General features: G+C 41.3%; 1 protein-coding gene across 5 annotated transcripts in view; it reads left to right on the top strand.

Moving 5' to 3' along the window:
• The window catches only part of KLF7 (KLF transcription factor 7), an 88,589-nt gene that overhangs the window by 52,734 nt on the left and 12,399 nt on the right, over positions 1–23,456 (top strand). Inside the window, exon 3 of one of the 5 annotated variants that reach the window (XR_012421424.1) lies at positions 14,799–14,845. The exons of the other annotated variants lie outside the window; for them this stretch is intronic. The gene's annotated coding sequence lies outside the window, so the exon portion shown is untranslated. The remainder of the gene's footprint in view (positions 1–14,798; positions 14,846–23,456) is intronic. 5 annotated transcript variants of the gene reach the window in all.

Below are 23,456 nucleotides of genomic sequence, written 5' to 3'. Positions count from 1 at the left end.
ATGGAGCATAAGTGCAAATTCTACACAATGTCTGGCACCTGCGGCCCCTTATCCTGCCTTCTCAACTAAATCCTTTAGCTATGGAAACACATTAAAAGTCTTGAAGTCTTTCTTTCTCGGCATACCTTATAAATATAGTTTAAAGGAAACAAGACATTTGAAGACATCACTTAAATGACAGCTTTGGTCTTCTTCAGGAAAAAAACTGGCAAAATATTACATACCTATATTTTGATATGAGTAGTAATAGAATTTGTGCAGATATTTAAAATACTTTATAACAAGACAGCATCTTTAACATCCTAAGGATAGTGCCACCTTATTTCTTAAATGGACCAAATTATTCTGTAGCCATTCTTCTTGATAGGAAATAGAATGGACTAAACACATTATGGGATTTTCCCAACTGTTTTATGATGAAGGAGTAAAGGGAGGCTTTCAGATACTTGACTTTCCTATCATGGGTTTTATTCCTTTGATGTGCACAGCGCATGCCCTGGTGCTTTTCAGTGGGACATTGCATTTACATGGCCATAACACATTTTGCACCATAGCTGCCTTCCTGATGGCAAATGAACAAATGTGATGCAAAATCTAAAGTCAATTTTGTGATTTAAAAAACAAGTAAAAAGGTAATTACTTTACATATAGTTGTCATCTCTTGTTGAAGTAGAAGTTTTCATTTCATCATTATTGAAATTCTCACTGGAAGTGTGACAAGGAAGATTCTTTAGAAGTGAAGTGATGCTCTAAGGAGATTTCACTTTAAATGGTTGAGAAAGTATATGTAAATTGGGGCCCCTTGAAGAGGCAGCTTTATTCCCCTGGGAAGGAGCTGTTTTATTGAGAAAACTCAGAGCATGTTGTGTGACTGTGCACAGAAATAGTTAGCAAAGGCAACTCGTATTTGACACTAATGGCTGTTAGTGGTTTCCCATACTAATGAGATCCACCATACCCTATCACAATTGAAGCAGAAGGAGGCCTAGGTTGAGCTACAAGCCCTTCCACCATAAGATAAATTCAGGCTTTATGGAATCATTTCTACTTAAAATACCCTTAACATAGCAGAAGACCTCCAGCTAGGCTAGATGATTGCGAGAAGATCGCAGCGTCAACACCTATCTAAAGGAAACCAACCAGTTAGCCCTTAGTAGTGCTCAAATTGCAAAAGAAAATCTTGTTATCAAAGAACAACTTACAGAGGGGGTGTAATATTATTTCTGTTATCTCTATTAAAAGGACCAGTTGTTAATCACTCAAAAGCATTTGCCCATTAAATGAATTAGCCATTTACTTATGAAAAACCATCAGAAGTCAGAATATCCCTTTGTCACTTGACAAATTTTATATTCTGACTTTGGGAGGGGGGTGGTTTTGTTTGAGTATTTCATCTTTGTTGACAGCAGACTGTCAGAACAACAACTTTGCAAGGATATTATGGATTGTCCCTATTTGACTTAAGCAGGGTACAGATTGAAAAGTTCAAAGAAGTCTGGGGAGTTTGTCTTACCCAGCCCTCTTCTTCACCGATCGATTGGATGTGCTTATACAGCCTCACTGTGGCTCTAGCAAGACCCTGGAAACCCAAGGCGCAGGGGTCTTTGAAGGCTGAAGGTGGTCATGGTTAGTCCCAGTGATACATGGACATCAGTGCATGCTTCCGAGCTTCCTCTCATTGTACACTTCTGGGAGAGCAGATCTTTTTTCTTTTGATGTCTCCGTATTTAAAATAGTGAGAGTGCAGGCATACAAGCAAGCATGCTTTGGGGAATGAAGAAAGGAGGTATTCCATGGAGCTGCTTCAACCCCTGGTTCTCCTCAGTCCTGAAAACCTGCTTTGCTAATTCTCATGGCCACACAAAACTGCTACCTTTGACATCAAGTAAACCGGTTGACAGAATTGGAAAGGACGAATCTGATGGCTGCTAGTCCCCCAGCAGGGCTGCTGCTAAGCCGTAATGTGCTTGTGTGTGAATTAGAAAAAGGTGCCCTTTGCATGGGGCGGTTTCCCTGCACTTGAGGAGCAGAGCCGGATTCAGCCCCCCTCAGCCTGTAGCTGGACACCCTGTGCTCAAAACCTGATGTGGCCTGTGCACACCGGGAGAGCATTCCACACAGATGGGCCTTCCCTGAACTTTTAAGAACTTCTGAGGCTAATAAGGGCATAGCAGGAATGGGAAAGTCACACAACGATTCAAGGAGTATATTGGGACATCCTATCAATGTCTGAAGAGGCCATTATGTGTGACAGCAAATCTTTGGGTCCAGCCACTCTCCCAGAATGGGAGATCATTAGTTGCCTAATGTGGTGGTTCTCAACCAGGGGAGATTTTGTCCCTTAGGGAACGTTTAGCAATGTCTGGAGACATTTCTCATGGTCATATCTGGGGCTGGGGGTATGCTACTGGCATCTGGGAAGTGGAGGGCAGGGATACTGCGTAGGGCATCCTACAATGCCCAGGACAACTTTCGCAGCAAAGGATCAGGTGGGCCCAAAGGTCAACAGTGCCAAGGTTGAGAAACCCTGGCCTAATGCAATCTTAGCTGTCCTCTTCTCTGTAGGTTGCACTGCACCACTTGTGAAACATTTCCTAGTCCTTTTAAGATGACCCACCCACCAGGTCTTGCCTTCTTCCCTTTTATGATCTTTAACAATATTGACTAAATGGAAATATTGCATTATTTATTATTTCTGTCAGGACTTAGATGATGTGCTGCTTTTCCCCTTATGATAAGAAAGAAATCTCTCTACCTCCACTAAACGCTTAACCTTCTAGATTAAAGATTCGTGATTGTGACTCTTCACAAGCCTCATGCCCTGCCCTTTTGCAGAGGGCTTCTGACCCGTAATAATTTGAGATTTTGCTGAGGCAGAGTTTTGATCACATCAGCTGCCAGGCTGGTACGTGGGAGGGAGGTGCTTTGCCAGGAAGTGGGCCTAGCTGACCAGGCGCTGAAGAGCCACACCATCATATGGTATTGTCATTCTCCACCTGGGTACAGTGGCCTTGCTGAAATGTAACAATTGTTTCCTCGTTACCAGAAAGAAGATTAACTGTTAGTGAAGAAATAAAAGTGACGTGTTTTCTGTGGGAAAATAAAACTTTTATTGGGAAAACTGTATATTGCACTGGTATTTGCTACCTCAGTGCATTTCCTACTATTCACTGTTCTGGTTCACACCAGCACCATGAGGAGCGTACTGGAAGCTTTTTGAGTGCTTAGGGAGAAAGGTGCTATTTCAGGTAGAAGAATTTAAATGGCCTTATCTAATGGACACATACTTTATGTCTGCATTTTGTCAGGAGCTGTGAATTATGCATTGGCTCTTTCAGCTACATTCACATGCATAGAAAATAACATTGTCAGACGTGTCATCCCCAGATACAGTGGACAATATGCTATTATAATTGTATGGCATTGTCCTTGCTGTTTGGAGATAATACTGCTGACTTTATTCCTCTCATACATGTGAATGTGGCTGTAGGGAGTACGTGACAGCTGTGGCTTTTACATATATTAGCTTATCCCTTGCCACTTTAAGAGATTGCCATTAGTGAGCTGGCCTCGTGGGGTCATGCTAAGTACCATGTTTTGGATCCCAGTTGTTATCGGACCTTAGTTTTAGACCCAATAGGGCATTAGTAATATTATCTTGATGACCTGAAGATGCAGTGGGTTATTTAGTCAGCTTCCCAGAGCAGATGTGCTAAAGAAAGGGTAGGCTGAGGCATTCCTACTCAGATTGGCTTTGGGAGTAAGAAGGCAATTGGGTACCAAGCCTGGGAATGACTGCTTCCATGTTAGTGCATTACCCAAGTAAGCAATAATAATATCACTTGTATTGATCTTTACAGTTGCCAAGTGTTTCACATACATCCTTCCATTTTACCTTCACTTACTGATGGGGTAAGTCTTCTTATTATACCCATTGTACAAATAAGGGAACCTAGGCTCAAAGAATCATTTTTCAGAGGTTTCACTGCTGAACCATCGCAGAGCCTGCCCTACTCTGTTTTTCCTTTAGAGATCAGTTATTTCTTTTGGGGGCCTAAGTTAAAACAGTATACATGAATTCAGTTTTGTTTATGGTTCAGAAAAATAAATGGCTTAATATTTGTTGTTATTTTGCTTGTTCAGTATAACTGCTAATTCAGAATAGCTAAGAAAACTGAGTGATTATCTTGTATATTCCTACATTCTGTCTATTTTGATTGAACTTAAGAATCCTTGATCTTAGTTGGTTTTCCCCTATTTTAAGAAAGAGAGCTGGCTTTGAAGATGCAAACAGACACAAGGTATTGATTCTTGGAGTGGTATCTCAGTACCAGTGCATTTGCATATTTTAGATAATTCTTGATGAGAAACAGCAAATAGAAACTTTTCTCTGAACCCCTTGAAAGAATGCATCTTAGCAATCCTCTTTATTACTAAGCTGGAAAATCTAAATGGCGATGCCTTAAAGAATTCGAAGGAAGCTATGGATGGGTGGATCTTGGTATGTGAGTTGTATGCCTCTCTCAGTTACACCAGAGCTTTGCTAGGTGAGGTTGAAGAAATGATTTCTGTGCCTTTATTTTTGTATGTATGATAAGTGTAGAATTCAGGGTAATTTTATTTTATCTTTGTTTTTGCCCAGTTATTTGAGGATATTTATGGATGGGTTAGAAGTCTTAATAAAAACCCTTGGTAAATACAGGAATTGTAAGTCTCCTCATGGGCAAAGTTCCCATACTCAGGTTATGATTGTGCTTGATATGTGCAGCAGTCTCTCCTCTGAATTCAGAAAAGCACACAGTGAAGAAGAATAGCTGCTTTCTAGCATTCTGCCAAAAGGATCTACAGGAACCTCAGAGTGAAGGGCACTTATATTATCTTCCAGAGATCTGAGGAAAGAAAAGGTATTAACACCAAAAGACAAATTCCTGGAAGGCTGAAGGAATAACACACATTACCCCTGAGGGCTCCACTCTTTTGAGGATTGTTTGTCTGTAGATATTTCTGTGTGTGATCCTGTGTTCCCCTACATCTTTGTATTTTCAAACTTCCCCTTTTTATTTCATTCTACCTGCCATGGAAATAACCTTAATAAATTGTTAGAATTGGCGGGGCGCCCAACCCAATTTGATAATAGCCTTTTCCTTGCTGATAATTCTAAGCATTTAGAATACTTTCGAGCCCACCTGTGTATCTTTCCCCCCACCCCCCACAGTTAGATCTTAAAGTTTTGTGTGTGTGTGTGTGGTTTTCCTGGTGTGCATGTTATCCAAAAAGAATAGTTAATGAGCAAAGCCAGAAAGAATCCTTTGCAGCCAGGGAAAACTTTTCATACATCCTTCCCACTCCTGTCATTGTATGAACTACAAGGACCACAGGTACAAAGCTTGTGGGATCAATTACCGTTAGGCATTTTCTAAAAAATCTGTTGTGAGAAGAGTAAAGCAATAATTAAAATTAACTGAACAGCTTTTGCTCTATTGAGGCGTTAAATCTTTGTGTAAACACAATCACATTGTGCAAACATAGGTCTTTTTAGTTGGGTGACTTAGACAGCGAACCCACTGAAGTTTTGAGGTCTCTGGGTCAAGGGCCCGTTTTGACGCGGTCTGAGAGGTCACCTGCTCATTTGTGTCTGTGTTCTGCTGCAGAGAGAACTGTGAGCTGGTGTGGTTCCTTGCCCACCACAGCACAAAGAAGAGCCGGCTGGCATTTGGCAGATAGCGGTCTGTGACAAGGGGGAAGGAAATTGCACACAAAGCAAGACGGCGGCACACAGGAGCTGGTGGGGAGTGCTTGGGAACCTCTGGGGCCCAGGCAACGATGCGGCTTGAAGGTGGAGAAAACAGCAGTTATAAAATATAAATGTGTTTATGATTACATTGGGCCTATGCTATATAATTTTACACACACTCATATTTGTGATTTGCAGCCACAGCTCCATATGGAGGAGAAGCTTGCTAATTGACCCAAATTGATAGGGATGCCGCTGAAGATGATCAGATTGGTAGGAGCAGTAGCTGAGAAGAAGTGGTCTCCTAAGACAAAAAAGGTGGGGGGTACTGCTGTGTCAGAGGCATCCTTTGTTCATTTATTTTGATAAGCAGAGCTTGGCTTTAATTATTCATGATAATGCTTGCCCTGGAAGGAGCAGGCCTCTGATGCCACAGCAGCTGTGGGGTGCTGTTTGGTTCTCTGTGCAGTTAACACTAAAACAACCTGCCTAGCCTTTCCTGAGATTTGTCATGCTTTCACTTGTGAGAGGTGAGATGCCCTGACGTTTTGTTTACACCTGATACCCCTTCCTAGAGGGCAAGTATTGACTTGGCTGGAGTGGAAGAGAAAGCCTGAATGATAACAGCCATTTCATGATTTTCCCATCTTAGGCATAAGAACGCGAAAGCCTAGAAGATCCCAACAGTAGACACACCCAGCTCATAAGTAACCAAGCTGGCTTTTGAGTCTGGGTCTGACTCCAAAGCCTGTCCCCTACAGCATTATGCTGGCATTTCCTAGAGAACAGGCCAAGAAAGGGACAGTGGAGCAGACCCCACCCTTCTTCCACCCCAGTCCATCCCACTCTCTGTGCTTTCAGCCTGTTTCCCAGTCTTAGCATCCATTACCATCATTTCCAACAGCTTTCCAAAGTGTTTCTTGACTTGGCAAAATCTTGAGGCACTTCTTCTGGGACCTCTTCAGAAGGAAAGCACTTTGGAACAGCATGCACGAGTTCCAAAGTCCCCAGAGCATGCATGATTCGTGCTTCTTGCAGGGGAACTTCATGGAGACAGGCTGTTGTGACCCTAGGATACTTGATAGACCTTTTTTTTTCCATAGATGCATAAATACCAGACGATGAATGCTGAATGGCTCGTCCACTCAGCTCATAGCAAAACCCTGGGAGGCATCCCTGATATATGACCTTTCAATCAATTTTTTTTTCATCTCATGGATACTGCTTTCTAAATATGTTTTACATTTGTTTGCTTTTCTCCATCTCTGCTGCTATAAGCAGAGTCATTTGTGTTTCAGGCACTATCTTCTTTCTCCTGGGCAATTGTAGAACCTCCTAGAAGTTGTAGAACCCTCCCCACACTGGCTCATTGCCTTTGGCAGCCCATTCTCCATTTTGTAGCCAGAGTAATGTTTTAAAGTTCAATTCTGATCATGTTATGCCTCCGTTTAAAAGCTCACAATGGCTGCCATTGTTCTTAAAGTACAAATTCTTAAACATGATCTCTAAGACCGCTTTCCCAATAGAAATGTAACGTGAGCCACATATATAATTTTATATTTTCTAGCAGGCACATTTAAAAAGTAATTAATCATACTAATTAGTTCTAATACTGTATTTTATTTAGCTCAATATATCCAAAACATTATTTCAACATGTAAATAATTGATAAACAATTATTAATGAACGATTTTACATTTCTTTATCTCTTCTATTAGAAAACCTTCAAAATCTGGTGCATATTTTACACTTAGAGCATGAATCAGTTCAGATTGCTCACATTTTGGGTACTCAGGAGCCACCTGTCCTAGGGTCTAAAAGACTGGTTCATGCAGGTCTGTTTAAGTCCTTTCACAGTCTGGCCACTGCCTGTTCTCTCAGTCCCTGCAGAGCACACAAACTGATACTCCTCTTTGATCAGCTTCTTGGTCAGGTGTGGGAGAGAATGTAGCAGAGGGCTGAGAGGACGTCACCCCTGCTAATGAACTGGAGGAAACAGGCCAACATGGAACCATCCACGTTCTCCCCTTCTGCAGGGCTTTCTGGAACAGCAAATAGGATGGACTGTGATGGAAGAAGGGTGGGGTCTTTTGCTTCTGTGTCCCTTTCTTGGCTTCTAGAAAACCCCAGCATGATGCTTCAGGAGAACAGGCTTTGCAGTCAGACCCAGACTTAAAAATCAGCTCAGCCACTTATTAGCTGGGTGTCTGTCCCTGGGCTTCCATGTTCCCCTCCCTAAGATGGAAAAATCACCACCTACCTTGCAGGGCTTCTGTGAAATAGCACAGGTAAAGCGCCATAGGGCTGCCTGATATGTAAAGAGTATGCCAGGAACAGGGATGTTATTACCTGGTGTTTCTCCTTCACTCCAGACCAGTCAGTACCCACCACTCAGAAAGGGGAGGCAGGTAGAAATGAAGCTTCAGCTCATCTTACACTGAGGTGTGTGGGTTAAGAGTGAAATCCTTGCTTTGCTGTTGGCCTTGGGGGTTTCCATTTTTGGTCTATGTAGAACTTGTTAAGTGACACAGATTTTTTTGAGAAGGTGAGGGAATGAAATGAAAAACATGCTGGTAAAGTTAATATGAGGTATTCTCTGAGAAAAAAATGTTTCTACCCACACAAAGGTCTAGTAGTCAGTAGTACCGTTCTGTGAGCTGAAAATGAGACCATGGGTTCTAGGGGAGGGCAGATGAGTTGTAGTTGGCACTCCTGGCTTCCCGTCTCAGTAGATTCGATTCCTTTGCTTATTCATTTTTAAAAAGTTAGAACAACTGTTATATAGGTACGTCTAAATAGTTCTGACATTCTTTCCAGTTGAAACATTTGTTTTATCAGAAAGTATTTCCAAAGGGAATATGAGCATTGATTCCACTTTAATTGTTGTTGCTTATATAAAAGGCAGAGTGAGGTAGTGGTTAAGCATGTGGATTCTGAAGGTAAGATGGCCTGAGTTTCAGTCTTGACCGTACCACATATAAGTTGGGTGAATTTGGGGAACAGCTTAATTTCTCCAACCCTCTATTTCCTCATCTAGAAAATGGGGAGGGATAATAGCCTTAGGGCTATTGAGAGAATTAGAGGACAGAATATACACAAAGGTTCTGTAGTGCCCAGCATATAGTGAGGGCCCAGTAAATATTAGCCAAGAGCTAATTTTACTTGGATTTTAAAAGCCCTATCACCCATTAAAGGTGGGTAGAATTGGACCACAAGTCTGCTGATGGTGATTATTTGAGTTGTTTTCTCTGCAGAGATGCATGTATTGTCTAGTTTGTTTATGTATAAAGTTTTGTACCTTTCTCCTACACTTAGTTTTCTACTATATGTATATCTACACGAGGAAGAAAAATATAGACATTTCATCAGAGATTGATTCTGCCATTCATATATTCATATATCCAATAGAAAAAGCCAAATATATCTCAGCAGATGAGATACGAGATGTGGTAAGATATGCAGCGTATCGTAGTAGTGTATGGGCTTTGGGCAATTTCTCTCCATGTGGTATTGGGTTTGTACTGTTTGGTTAAAACCCTTTGGCTTTCTAATCAATGCCACATTGTACGTTGAGGAGTTGAGGCTTGAGGTCTTATCTTTGATGGTTGAATGAAACACCAGCCTCTGGAGGTGGTCTGCTCCTACCATCTCAAACTGATCTCTAACCATCTTAGCTAGAATCAGGTGATTGCAGGCTCTTTATTCACCAGAAAGGTATATTCAGGTACTGGGTGTTAATATGAGCCATGTTGCATAAAGGATTTTGGGGTAAAATATTTTAATAATTACCCTGCCTATATAGTGCTTTGCAGCATATGAAGCACTTGCACAGAAATCATCTCTCTTCACATTTCACAATAGTCCTGTGAGGGCTGTGCCAAAGAAGGGATCAGCTATATTTTCTGAGGAGGAAAGTGAGATTTAAAGAGCAGGTAACTTTCCTCAGGGCACGTTATAAGTGGTAACAGCTAGGACTAGAGCACAGGTCTCCTGATGGTGAGTTGTGTGTGTGTGTCTGTTTTCCAGTAAACTGTACTTGTACACATGGGGCAGCATCTTCAGAACTCTGACAACCTTTCTGGAGAAAAGAAGCGAGATTTCCTTTATTCACGTATGTTATGTTTTGAATTAATTAGATCCTAAATGAAGCTTTTGTGACAAAGACCCAAGCTAACAGGAGCTTAAAGATGTAAGATTTCTTTTTCTCTTTAATATAAAGTCTGCACTGAGAACTGTCAGAAGCCCAAACTCCTTTTGTACTGTTGGTCACCCATCCCTAGGGTTTCCATTCCTAAGGTATTGCTCAGGTCCCTGCAATTCCAGATGACTGCCACCAGGCCTGCTTTCCAGGAACCTCGTTTTCATGCAGGTGTTTTGAAAGTGTAAAGGGGAGGGGATGTCCCTACTTTTAGAAGTACAGCTTGATTGGCCGTGATGGCTCATACTTGTAATCCTAGTACTTTGGGAGGCCAAGACAGGTAGATCACCTGAGGTCAGGAGTTTGAGACCAGCCTGGCCAACATGGTGAAACCTCCCTCTACTAAAAATACAAAAATTAGCTGGATGTGGTGGCGGGCACCTGTAATCCCAGCTACTCGGGAGGCTGAGGCAGGAGAATCACTTGAACCCGGGAGGGGAGGTTGCAGTGAACTGTGATCACGCCACTGCACTCCAACTTGGGTGACAGAGCAAGACTATGTCTCAAAAATAAATAAATAAAAGTATAGCTTGACATTGTACTTGTCACTTCCACTTATGTCTCATCAGCCAGAAATTGGTCATATGTCAACAAGCAATTGCAAAGGAGTTTGGAAATACAGTCTTTATTCTGGGTGGCCATAAGCTCAACAAAAACCTAGGGATACTCTTACCTAGGGATAAGGGGAGAATGAATATAAAGGACAACTGGCAGTTGCTGTTATGCTTTTAGTCTTAATAATCCTTTTAAAAAAGCCTTTAATGCAGGCATTTTAACAGAAAACTCTTGAGTTCAGAAATTCTAAATGTATGAAATGATAAGGGTAACATGCTAGTACATAGTAGTTTGTGGCACATTGCAAGATCAAAATAATTGCATGAAAACTAGGTTTCTGTGGAATGGCTTAAGTTCTGAATGGAAACATAATTTATATTTTGCATTTCATGAGAATATTACATTATTGGAATAGTATGAAGTGACTGGGAAATTAATAACTTAAGCACAAAAGCATATGGAGTCAAATTAACTGCATCTTAATATTTCTTGCACTTCTTTTTCCCCCTTCCAAAGTATAAAGTCACATTACATTGACATTTTCCTCCCAGAATGCCTTCATTCTTCAGTAGAAGAATGAAGGGAAAGTATTTTGTAGCTGTGAGTTGAGCACAGACAAAAGTTAAGGCTGTTTAAGGTTAGAGGTATATAGGATGACAGATTGTGTGGGGGTGTTTCTACATATGTGGGTGTCAGTATGTTTGTACTGAGTTGTTTGCAGATGGGGGGGAGGGCAGGGTGTGTGTGTGTGTGTGTGTGTGTGTGTGTGTGTGTGTGTGTGTGTATGAATGTGAATGTAGATTTCCCGGGTGGTTTCAGTCATTGTGTTTTCTTCTTAATGATTCCTATTAGGGAGCAGCAGAAAGAAGATGTCGGAAGATCTAGGTAACTGCCTAAAGGAAGGTTTGGAGGTGGACCAGTAGTATATGGGTATGTTCATTCAGCCAGGGTAATTGAGGATCTTTGACATGTGTTCAGCATTCTAAGTCTTGGGAATACTAAGGTGAATAAGCCTGGCTTCTGCCCTTAAAGGGAGCATTTGGTTTTGTGGAGCTACATAGAATGTAAACAATTTACTCAAACAATATGATAGTCTCTTCTAGAGGAAGTTAGGTGAGCAGAAGGAAGGAGTGCCCAACTCTATCAGAGTCCATCTAGAGCCACTTCCCACAGGATATGCTTTGGAAGTACTAGGACCACACATTGTGCCAGGCTCTGAAGACACAACTATGCACAGATGTGAGGGTCTGGCCTCAAGGGAGTCAGTCTCTTGAGGGGACAGTTTGTCATCAAGGCTCCTTAGGGTTTGGCATTACCACCTCTTCAGTCCATTCTTAAGGGTCCTCCTCACATACTTACATCTTGACCTCAGGATGATAAACCACTATCTCTTATCTCTGGGCCTTTGTGCATGTTGTTCCTTCTCCAGGAAATACTTAGTGCCCTTGTCCCTGGTGTCCTTCAAGTTTCAGGGAGGCTGATCGTCTCTCGGACACCTGCCGTAATAGTCTTACCAAGTCTTAGGGATTTTCTGTTTCACGTGTCCATGTTACACACATCTGTCAAACACATTGAGTCTCCTTGTATGTATGCATGGTGCTTTCCTAACTGGGAGCTGCTCTAACGTGAAGAGCCTTTCCATTTAGCTTTAATCTCTAGCAGTGTCATTGGTTGGCATATATTAGAACCAACAATTAATGCTGGTTGAATCTAACTTGTCACACTGAAGAAACTGTTTCTTTCACTGCCAGTGAGTTAGACCAGAAGTCCAAGTATTTGACTTTTCCTGTTTACCCATGGACAGAAGTGAAGTGTTTCGGAGATAATGCATGTTAGGGTTTATGAATCTGGAAGGTAAGGTGGTAACAAAGCTTTTCGTGCTGTTGGATTTTGATGGTCCGATGGTCTCAATTAGCAAACATTGTATTGAGTGCATGTTACAGTGTGTTTGAGCCTGTGCTGGACTTCGTGAGTGATTTCAAAGAGGCCAATGAGAAAGCATCTAGCCCAGTGCCTGGACATATACTAGATGCTTAATCAGCATTTATTCCATTGGGGGTATAAGGTGTCCTTGTTTTAAAAGCACTTTTCATTTAATGTGGGTGGGGAGAAGCAGGGCAAGGGATCAAGGCATAAAGACAAATATCTATGGGAAATAGTAAATAACTGGCCACAGAGTGAAAACTTAGATAAGGGTATAGTTTTCTGAGGAGGAGAAATCCTTGGGGATGGGGTGACATGTGGAGAATAGGCACATTCTGAGCAGAGGACATCCCAGCAAGTGAGAAAGGCTTGGACAGGAGCTGGGGCATGGGGGCTCTCTAGGGATGTTTGACACTAGAGGGTTATGTAAGAAATGATGGGTGATAAGGTAGAAAAATAAGTGACATGGCTTTGTGTACATCTTTTCCTGAGTACATAGGCAGTGGTATGTGAAGAGCATCTATCCTAGATTATCATGTGTCAAAATAACAAACAAATGAAAATTTTCTTTTGGGGTTACTCTTTTCTTAGACTTTATATTTGAGTAAGGTACATGTTTGGGTTGCTTTAGCTAATGGGGAAATTTAGTCTCTAAAAAAAAATGTTTGATTATCTTGGAAGATAATTATGTGGACATTGATGTTTTAAATCTTCACTGATTTGATATTTGCCTCTAAAAAGCTCTAGAAAACTGGATTAATATCTATTCAACATGAATGGTAGCTGGTCCAGGGAGGGCCCTTCTCTCCATGATCTGGATGTAAATTATCTAATTTGGGCTTTTCTTTTTTTTGAGACATGGGTCTCGCTGTGTCACCCAGGCTAGAGTTCAGTGGTGCAAACACAGCTTACTGCTTACTGCAGCCTCGGCCTCCCCTGCTCAAGTGATTGTCTCACCTCAGTCTCCCAAGTAGCTGGGACTACAGGCGTGCACCACCATGCCCGGCTAATTTTTTAATTTTTTGTAGAGACAGGGACCTACCACATTGCCTTTGCTGGTCTCAAACTCCTGGGCTCAGGTGATCTGCCTGCTTTGGCCTCCCAAAGTGCTGGGATTACAGGTGTGAGCCACCACATCTGATCTCATTTGGGCTTCTTGAAGATTGATAAAATTGCCTTTATTTTTTTAAGTTTAGAGAAAATTACCATATGAACTATTGATATACTTAAGCTACTTCTCTACCATCTGCATTTATATAGTCAAGGAATATCAATTTTCGTTATCATTAGCTTAATTGAAACAAATTTAGGATGCTGAAGCCACTTTATAGCTTCTAAAAGCAGATCTTAGGCGGTTTTTGGATTATCCTTTCTGATGGTTTTTTAAAATACCATTGATCTCTCTTTTCATATCTGTCTGTATGAAATATATATATCCAAATAATAAATGATTTAGGTGTGTATTTCCAAAATTTTGGTTAGCAAAAAAGAAAAATTTAGTGTATCCAGGAAAGTAAATTAGGCATTGTCAACTAATGTGATACGTACCAATTGGTGACCACCATGGGTCCCTGATCTGATAAGGCCTAGTGTAGTCTCCCTCCCCACCTGTCCTGGCCCTCCATGTCCCTGCATTTTTTGTGGTTCACAGACACACAGTCCCCTTACCTGCCCTCAGGCTTCCCAAAAACCTCCCCATTAGGGTGTCATGCAGGCCTACCCTCCCTCAAAGCTGTGTGGTCTCTGATTATCTTTCTTACTACCACCCTGCTTGCAAGAAAAATGAATTCCTTGGCTATACTCACTAGGAGTTGTACACCTGAGTTGCCAACCTCTAGAATTGATTGGATTTTTAGGGGAAGTTTCCTTTTCAATGTTGATTTACTTCTACAGGGTGTACTTCTGATTTAGTGGTATCACTTTCAGAGTGATGCCTTGATATTACCTGTGCTTCGAACATGTTGTTTGGAGTAAAAGTGAATTTTTTTCTCTTCATTCTGAAAATCTTTTAAGGTGATTCAAAAATTAATAGTTTGGGAACAGACACAGTGGCTCATACCCGTAATCCTAGTGCTTTGGGAGACTGAGGTGGGAGGATCACTTCAGGCCAGGAGTTCAAGACCAGCCTGTGCAGCATTGGGAGTCATCGTCTCTACAAAAAAAAAAAAAAATTAGCTAGGTGTGGTGGCACCAGAGCCTGTAGTCCCAGCTACTTTGGGAGGCTACTTTGGGAGGCTGAACTCAGGAGTTCAAAGTTGCAGTGAGTTGTGATTGCACCCCTGCACTCCAGTCTGGACAACAGAGTGAGACTCTGTCTCTAAGGAAAATAATAATAATAATAGCTTGGTCATTGTAGTAAGAGTCTGTTCCTGTATATGTCCTTTGCAGTATGATGATCTTTACATTTGAAAGCAGAAAACAAAGGTTGACCAAAGGTGAGTTTGAAATTCACGTTTTTTAATCATCAAATTTCTATTTAATACATCAAATTGAATTGTGAGAACTTGACTTACAGAGTAATACCATTGCTGCTAAATGGAAAAAAAATGTTCTACAAATGAGTTTCAAATGAATTCACATGGTGTAGTTGTCACCTTGAAAGGGAAAGATGAATGTTTTAATACATTTTTCTTCAAATGTAGTATGTACCTAGCTTGTAACTTTATTGTAACTGGTAATCACCAAAATATATTTAAATTTCCAAGATGACATTAAGTTTTATTTGGATTTAACTCCAAAAAAGCTGATAAAAATAATTTTTGAAGTTAACCTTGAAAAACAAAAAGAATAAAAACAAAGTAAAATGAAAAAAAAAGGCAAGCAAATTAAACTTGTTGCTTAAAAAAAAATAAATATAGAATATAGTTTCCCCAAATGATCATGCTTACCTGTTTCAAAACTTGAAAACATACAGCTTCAGGTATAAGTGTTGTTGAGGTCTAAATTCTTAGGTGAGTTTACAGTCTTTTGAAAATTATAGTAATATCTAAACAGTTATGGGTTTTTGTTTTGCCTTGTGTTGGGGTGGTGGGGAGCAGTGGCGTTTGTTGGCTAAACCTCACTCAGCCACTCAGCCTACTGGAAACTACTAGAATACTGCATACATTTTTAATTAAATAAAAAATAATTTTATGCCATTCCTTGGCTTATGAGAAACACAGTACAGTATTTGAAAACACATGTATTGGAATCACAAATTACACATTGCAAAAGCTCTTTAATTTTCAACAGCTGAATTTATTTCATCATCTGGGTTGGTAACTAATTTTCATGACCAACACAGTCTCCAACATTTCAAACAAATTCACCAAGAATCTAACACTTTGTCTCGAAAGAAACGTTTTAGAAAAAGTTAACAGTTGTTAAAAAGGGCACATGACCGTGAAGGATTTCTTTAATCCTGTGTGTTTCCATGGCTGTGCTCCACCAGGCAGGTTGGACTCCAGTTTATGTCTTAGAGAGAAACCCTGTGCCCTTGCCCTGGACATACAGGTGACCAAGTTCTCTGTTTCCACATCTCTCACTGGCTTCCTGTGTGTCTGTAAACTCCCTGTTGATATCGCCACTATGAATAGCAACTTTAATAACAAACACCATTAATAACACTTTTTATTCATTTGGGACTTTGTAACTGACCCATCACTTTCAGGAACTGGGTTCCATCGAATCTTCATGACAATAGGGAAGTGGGACAGTTTTTTTTTAATTCTTTCCCCACACAGTTAAGAGCCATAAGTCCCCAAAGAAGTTATTAAATACCTTTACAAGGCCACATTGCTATTATGTGGCAGAGCCAGAACTAGAATAATCTAATTTTTGATGCTGAGTTCCTTTTATTTCCCCACTACAGCAGTGGTTCTTGAGGTGTGGTCTCTGGAACAGCAGCGTCAGCGTCATCTGGGAATTCGTTAGAAAGCAGATTCTTGGGCCTTCCACTCGGGAATCAGACCTACTGAATCGGAACCTCTCAGGGTGGGGTTCACTAACCTGTGTTTAAAACAAGCCCTTTAGGGAATTCTAATAAGTTTGAAAACCACTGTGCTGGAGGACTGCTTATGGAAAGAGAGATGGATATAGGGGATGAGAACAATTTAAAGAGAAAAATTATTTCGTGTTTCTTAATGGCACTTTTATGGGTCCTGTATGTAAATAAGAGTATTATCAGAGCATCTACTATGAATAAAGTTTGTGCTAGCCACTGTGGATAAAGTGGAGAACAAGTCAAAGGCGGCTCCTGCCCTCACAAAATTTACATCCTAGCCAGCGAGAGAGACTCCAAACATTCTATTAAGTTTGGGAGTGGGGTAGGGATCAGAGAAGGCTTCTTTGAGCCTTTTGGTTTAATGACTGTTTCTTAAAAGCACCAAGCTGCTTCTGCTCCCAGGGCCTTGGTACGTGCTGCTTTTTAAACCTGCAGTGCTTTCTTCCCCCTGCACCTGGTTAACTCCTTCTCCTTCATATCTTGGCTTAAATGTCACTTCTTCAGATTCCTGAACCCATGCATAGAGATGCTAAAAACAGATTCTGATACAGAACGTCTGGGATGGGAACTTGGAATCTGCATTTTTAATAAGTGCCTCAGGTGATCGTGATGTAGCACCAGGGAGGAGATCCCTCGAAACAGAGAAGGGCTGCTGTTGCATTTGGTGAGGCATTCCGGGTCTTACACACAGCAAGGTTGATAGTAATAAGAATAAAAGTCAGGGGTGGAGAGGAGAGATTCCACAAAGGTGGAGTACTTGGACTTGTTTACTGAGCCCTTCCTCCCCTAGCTTTCTCACAGTTAAAAATAACTCTAAGATTTTGAGCCTGGGAGAGTGCTTCTACCATGGGTTGGAGTGTAGAAATGGGTACACTGGGATTCTAGGCTGTGGGCTGGACATGGAGAAGAATACAGGAAGGATGAGCTTTTCAGTTTGAGTCGATGGGGTTTCTACATAGAAAATATATTTTAAACCAGTGTTGTCCAAAATAGAAATACATGCAAGCCACATACGTAACTTTAAATTTTCTAGTAATCTCATTTTTTAAAACATTAAATAAAAGGTAAAATTAATTTTAATATGTTTTACCTAAATTAATATATCTAAAATATAATCATTCCCCAGAAAATCAACATTTAAAGAGTTATTAGTGAGAAATAGTTTACATTCTTTTTTAATACTAATTCTTTGAGATCCAGTGTGTATTGTATGTTTTCAGGGTGTCTTATGCTAAATTTTCAGTGGTGAAAGTTAAATGCAGTTCTACCAAAATAACAGTGTGAAATATTTTTACACTGCTTCAATTTTTTAATCTTAATTTTAATTAAGGTTAAATTAAAAGTTCAGCTTTTTAGTTACCTCAGCAACGTTTCAAGCGCTTGTTGCCGTGTGTGGCTAGTGGCTACTATATTGGACACAAATACAATTGTTGTCAATATTTGCCAACATTTGCAGGATTCAGTCAAAATCTTTTCGAACCTCGCTCCGTCTTCTGAAGTAGGAGCTGTACCTCGTTGAGGATATGGTTTAAATTTTGGATTACAGATTTTTGAATAAACATTTTAAGATAGTGAGGAGTAAACCTAACCCAGGCCCAGTTACTGGTTTTTAGTTGTTCCAAGAATAAAAACAGGCCGGGCATGGTGGCTCACACCTGTAATCCCAGCACTTTGGGATGCGGAGGCGGGTGATCGTGAGGTCAGGAGATCCAGACCATCCTGGTCAACACGGTGAAACCCCGTCTCTCCTAAAAATACAAAAAAATTAGCCAGGCATGGTGGCGGGCACCTCTAGTCCCAGCTACTCAGGAGGCTGAGGCAGGAGAATGACGTGAACCCGGGAGGCGGAGCTTGCAGTGAGCCGAGATCGCGCCACTGCACTCCAGCCTGGGCGACAGAGCGAGACTCCGTCTCAAAAAAAAAAAGAATGAAAACAAATAGGGTTGGCCGGGCGCGGTGGCTCACGCCTGTAATCCCAGCCCTTTGGGAGGCCGAGGCGGGCGGAGCACAAGGTCAGGAGATCGAGACCACGGTGAAACCCCGTCTCTACTAAAAATACAAAAAATTAGCCGGGCGCGGTTGTGGGCGCCTGTAGTCCCAGCTACTCGGGAGGCTGAGGCAGGAGAATGGCGTGAACCCGGGAGGCGGAGCTTGCAGTGAGCCGAGATCGCGCCACTGCACTCCAGCCTGGGCTGGGCGACAGAGCGAGACTCCGTCTCAAAAAAAAAAAAAAAAAGAAAAAGAAAACAAATAGGGCAAATGTTTGCATGCTCTGTAAAGTGACTGGTTCACTGTGTAAACTCAGGTACTTGGACCTGACCTTTGGGTAAGGAAGTAATGGATGAATGAAAAAGCCACATGGATCATCAATGAGTGTACGTTTTGTTTTATGTTGTAGCTATTATAAATGTTTTGGGAATTCTAGAAAAGAAAGCCCTTGTTTTATTTTCCATCAATCAGATACGCAAAAAAACCTTGAAAAAAAATATTTAAGATCCAGCTGGAATCTAAGAGGGGCTCTGAGACAATTTTCCAATTGACTTAGCATGGGTATTTTTTACTTGCAGCAGCTACACCTTGAGAAGCTACAACTTGAGAAGACATTGACAAGCTATGGAGTGAAGTTTACCGGTTACTCTGTTTGCAGTGCTAAGAAAGCTTAGTGACACTTTCTCTACAATGTCTTTATTCTCCAGCTTGCTTAAATCCTCTAGTGCAACTGAGTGTGATGTGAAAGCAATTGATGGGTCTTCGCTGATTTCTTCTAGATGTACTAGGCAGCAATATAAACCCGCTGCAAAGTATTCCTCCTTTCCGGTTTTCTTTTCCATTTCCTGATCTGCAGAGTTTCCAAATTCTTAATCCAAGTCCTCAAGAGACTAGGACCTTGATATACCTAAATGTCTAGAACCACATTAAAAAATAAATAAAAGGAAACAGGTAAAATTAGTCTTAACAGAAATCTGGGCATGTCAAAATCCTAATCTCTTTGTAACTTGGATTAAGAATTTGAAATTTTGTAGATCAGGAAATGAACGCAGAAAATTTGTATTACTGAGTTTATTTTCAATAGATTTTTTTTTTTTTTTTTTTTTTTGAGACGGAGTCTCGCTCTGCCACCCAGGCTGGAGTGCAGTGGCGCGATCTCAGCTCACTGCAAGCTCCACCTCCTGGGTTCACACCATTCTCCTGCCTCAGCCTCCCGAGTAGCTGGGACTACAGGCACCCGCCACCTCGCCCGGCTAGTTTTTGTATTTTTTAGTAGAGACGGGGTTTCACCGTGTTAGCCAGGATGGTCTCGATCTCCTGACCTCATGATCCGCCCGTCTCGGCCTCCCAAAGTGCTGAGATTACAGGCTTGAGCCACCACGCCCGGCCTATTTTCAATAGATTTTAAACCTTGAGTGCAAGATTCTGCCATGTGTTCATATTTTATGGTATACTCTCTATCTTAAAGGCAAATTTATAGCACAGTACGTTTGACATATCACTTATGCTGTCTCAAATACATCTTCAGAGATAAACATTACAAATGAGTTTCATAAAATGACTCCGTTTGCTTCCCAGAGGGAATATTGCTCAGGAGACTAGGTTCCTATGTGTGAGATTAGGTTATAGGAAGTTTTCAGGATCCTCGTCTTTCAGGCTGGGGAAGATTGGGAAGAAGTAGAAGTGATATTTGATAGTAAAGGAAAACTTACCACATTTTAGTCCTTGTCAAAGAAGGATGTCAGATTTAAGCAACCAAGCAAACATTTCCACTCTTAAACCATTGAATACCTAGAAAGTAAGGGATTGGAAATCACACAGGCTGTTCTGCCCCTCTAGGTGTACTCAGGTTTTTGTTGCAAAGCAGGATGCTTTGTTAAATTCACTTAATGTATTGGATAGGATTGAGCCAAGCACTGCTTTAGCGCTGTTGGTATCACAGTGAACAAAATGGATGTCTGCATGAAGCTTATGCTGTGGTGGGGGAAACAGACTATAATACACTCAATATGCAATTTCGTTTCAAAGTAATTAAGTGCTATGGAGAAAGTGACAGAATCTGTTGTTTTACAGAGGATATCGAAGGAAGTTCTCTAAGAGGAGGAGACATTCAGGCAGAGACCTGAATGAAGTGAGGGAGCAAGTGTTCCAGGCAGAGCAAGGAGCCAGTGCAAAGGTCTCAAGGTGGGAGCCTGCAGGCAGGGCAGCATGTGGTGAATCGGGGAGGGGAGCGTAGGAGATCGATATTGGAGAGGTAGCCAGGAGCCTGATCATGTAGGCTGTACTGTATAGCCTTGCCTGGCTTTTGACTTTTTTTCTGAGAACGATAGAAAGCCATTGAAACATTTACACTTTAATTTCATCTTAACCTTTTTTGGGTGAATGTCTTTGGCAGTCTGGCAAAACCTGTGGAACCCTTTGCAGAATAATGTTTTTAAATGCATAAAATCCAGTGGATGTCAAAGAAACCATTTATATGGAAATATATAGACTAAGGCCCCCTGTAAGAGTCACTCATGCTCTGATTTACATTTTCAAAGGATTGCTTTGACTGCTATAAGTTGAATAGACTGTAGGAGCCATGAATGGAAGCCCTAAGACCAGTGAGATGGTGGGGCTGAGAGCAAAGCTATTTTTATTTCTCGTACAGGGCAGTGGCCAAAAGTAGGGTTGTGCAACACAGTCTTTTTGAAGGCAAGAAGAAATATGTATGACTTCTATTTATATTTGATTTATTCTCATTTTTAATTGGTCTATTGAATACATATTTTATAATATCCTAATAGGATATTAGTACATCTGTATGATTCATGACTAAGCCTACATATATCATAGATGCATGCTCAAAAAGTATTTATGGCAGTGTTTTTTGATCAGTCAATTCTGATGATCACAATATAGGGAGAGTGACCCTGTAAGAAACTAACAAAATGCCACACTGGTTTAGACCGCATTTCATTTCAGATGAATTTTGTGGGAGAACGCAAGTTCTTGACATGATTTAACCTCTCTAAATGTCAGTCCTGTTTCTCAAGCACCCATACCTCCCCTTACAAGCCCTCATCTGGCTATAAGTCTTTTTTACCTGATGAGACTTACTCTCATCTCTGAGGTGGCATGTACTCCCCCAGGGAAACAAGTATCCTAGGGATGTTGCATCCTAGGGTTTTTGCCCGACAGGGAAAGTGGTTCTTGATATTCACCCTGACATTTAGGAGGTCCTGAGGGTGTCCTCTGCCTCCAGCATTGTGAGCTGTGGGAGGTGTCTTCGCCTTTACTCACATGCCCTTCCTGTACTGGAGTCCTGGGTTTTTAAGTCTCTCTTCCATCTGTCTGTCTCACATAGACCACTCTTGGGCATTTTTGTTCACTCTAGAGGTGCAGTGAGCTGAACAGTGTGCCTCATTCCAAGTGTGATCCAGCATAGTGTTGTGCAAGGCCATGACAGTTTCTGTTTTATACCCAGGAGAAGTATCTGGAGTGGAGGAAGGAAAGAAGGGAGAGTAAAATAGAAGAGCTGATCTTGCATGAAACCTGCTCCAGTACCACTGACGTGCAGTTTTCCTCTCTCTCACAAAGCCTTCCTTTTTTCTTTTTGTAAAGAAAGAAATTCAGCCTTTGATGAAATGAGCAGAAATCTTCAGGTAGGCTTTTAAGGATGAAAACAAATGTATCATGGCTAGAGGTATGTCCATCCCCCAAGATCAAGCTGTGGCTGTTGGTGTTCAGGGAGATGCAGTCTTGGCCATGCTGAAAATATTAACAGAAGAATTTCCCTGACCTGCCTTTCCAGTAGGAATTGGTTTGTAGAGGTGGGTATAGAACCTGGAAACAAGGCCAGTCTAACTCCACAATTCCTGTGCCCTAAATATAAAGTCATATTCCCAATTCTTTGTATTTTTTCTGCCTCTCTGATTTCTGAGTTCTGCCTTCAGGCACTGCTCCTTCATTGGGCGTTCTTGATTATTTTAAATTTTTTTATTAGTATTTGCAGGAATGGCAACTTGTCAGTAAACTAGCCAGATGGTGGAAAAATAGCTTGATAAATCACTATAATAGTAACATGGCTAAAATATCAGGGCACAAAGGAGCCTGTCCTCAGTATTATTCTGAGTAGTGTTTGCCGCAAGCAGGAAACAATGTCAGGTGATAAGATTCAGAGCTAAGTCAAGCTATCTGCAGTTTCTCAATAGTGGACACAGCCACGAGGATGCTGAAATAGCTCCTGGGTTGGAGAGTTGGTTTGTACTGGGAAGTAACTAAGAGTCTAATCATTTTCTGGAAAATAATTACATCCTTGATATTATTTGTCGAAAGGAAACTAGTGAAAGGAATTCAGCAAGGGGAAAAGCAAACGGCTGAAATGGGAAAAAATGCCCAAAGACATCCACTTCAGTCTTCTTCATTTTATCTGCCCTTCCTGTGCCCTTCAGAATGTGGTTGCCTGTGATAGACAAGTCAGTTCGATTACGGGATTGATTCTGGGGACTAGATGTCTCTGGTTGTTGCTGTAGAATTTCATGGAATTTCCTAGGTGCCTCATTGCATTTGGGGTGTATTTGGTCCCCAAGGTTCCAGGAACCTCCAATTTTAATTACATTTGAAGGCCTTCATGGGCGGAGGGCACTTTGAATTTCTGAAGTCTTAGATGCCTCATTCTCCTTTTTTGGTTTGTGCCAGATTTCCCCTTGAGATAACAGAGCCTAGTGGTTAAATGCACGATGCTGACATGTCTCTCCTGCAGGGTACGGGGACCTCGTACTTCCCCTGCTGTGTCCTGCTCATTCAGAGCAGTCCTAAAGAACACTCCCCGTTTTGGATTCATTCTCCATCAATATAATGAGAAAATACTTAAAAGACTCTCTGTTTCTAATATTTCAGGTACCCAGAATGTCTCTAGACTTGGCTTTCTGGAGCCATGAGCTCTGAAGGCCTTTATTGACAGCAGTTTCAGGCTTGTCTTCCCAGTAACCTCTGTGAACACAGGCGGAGGAAAGGGAGTTGAGACAGGAACTGAGTACTGACTGTGTGCAAGGCTGAACAAACGTTTCTTACACACAACTGATTGAAACCTC

Source organism: Macaca fascicularis, chromosome 12 (assembly GCF_037993035.2).
Source record: "Macaca fascicularis isolate 582-1 chromosome 12, T2T-MFA8v1.1".
Classification (NCBI taxonomy): domain Eukaryota; kingdom Metazoa; phylum Chordata; class Mammalia; order Primates; family Cercopithecidae; genus Macaca; species Macaca fascicularis.
Note: the sequence above shows the minus strand (reverse complement) of the source record. Positions and strands in the feature narration are given on the sequence as shown.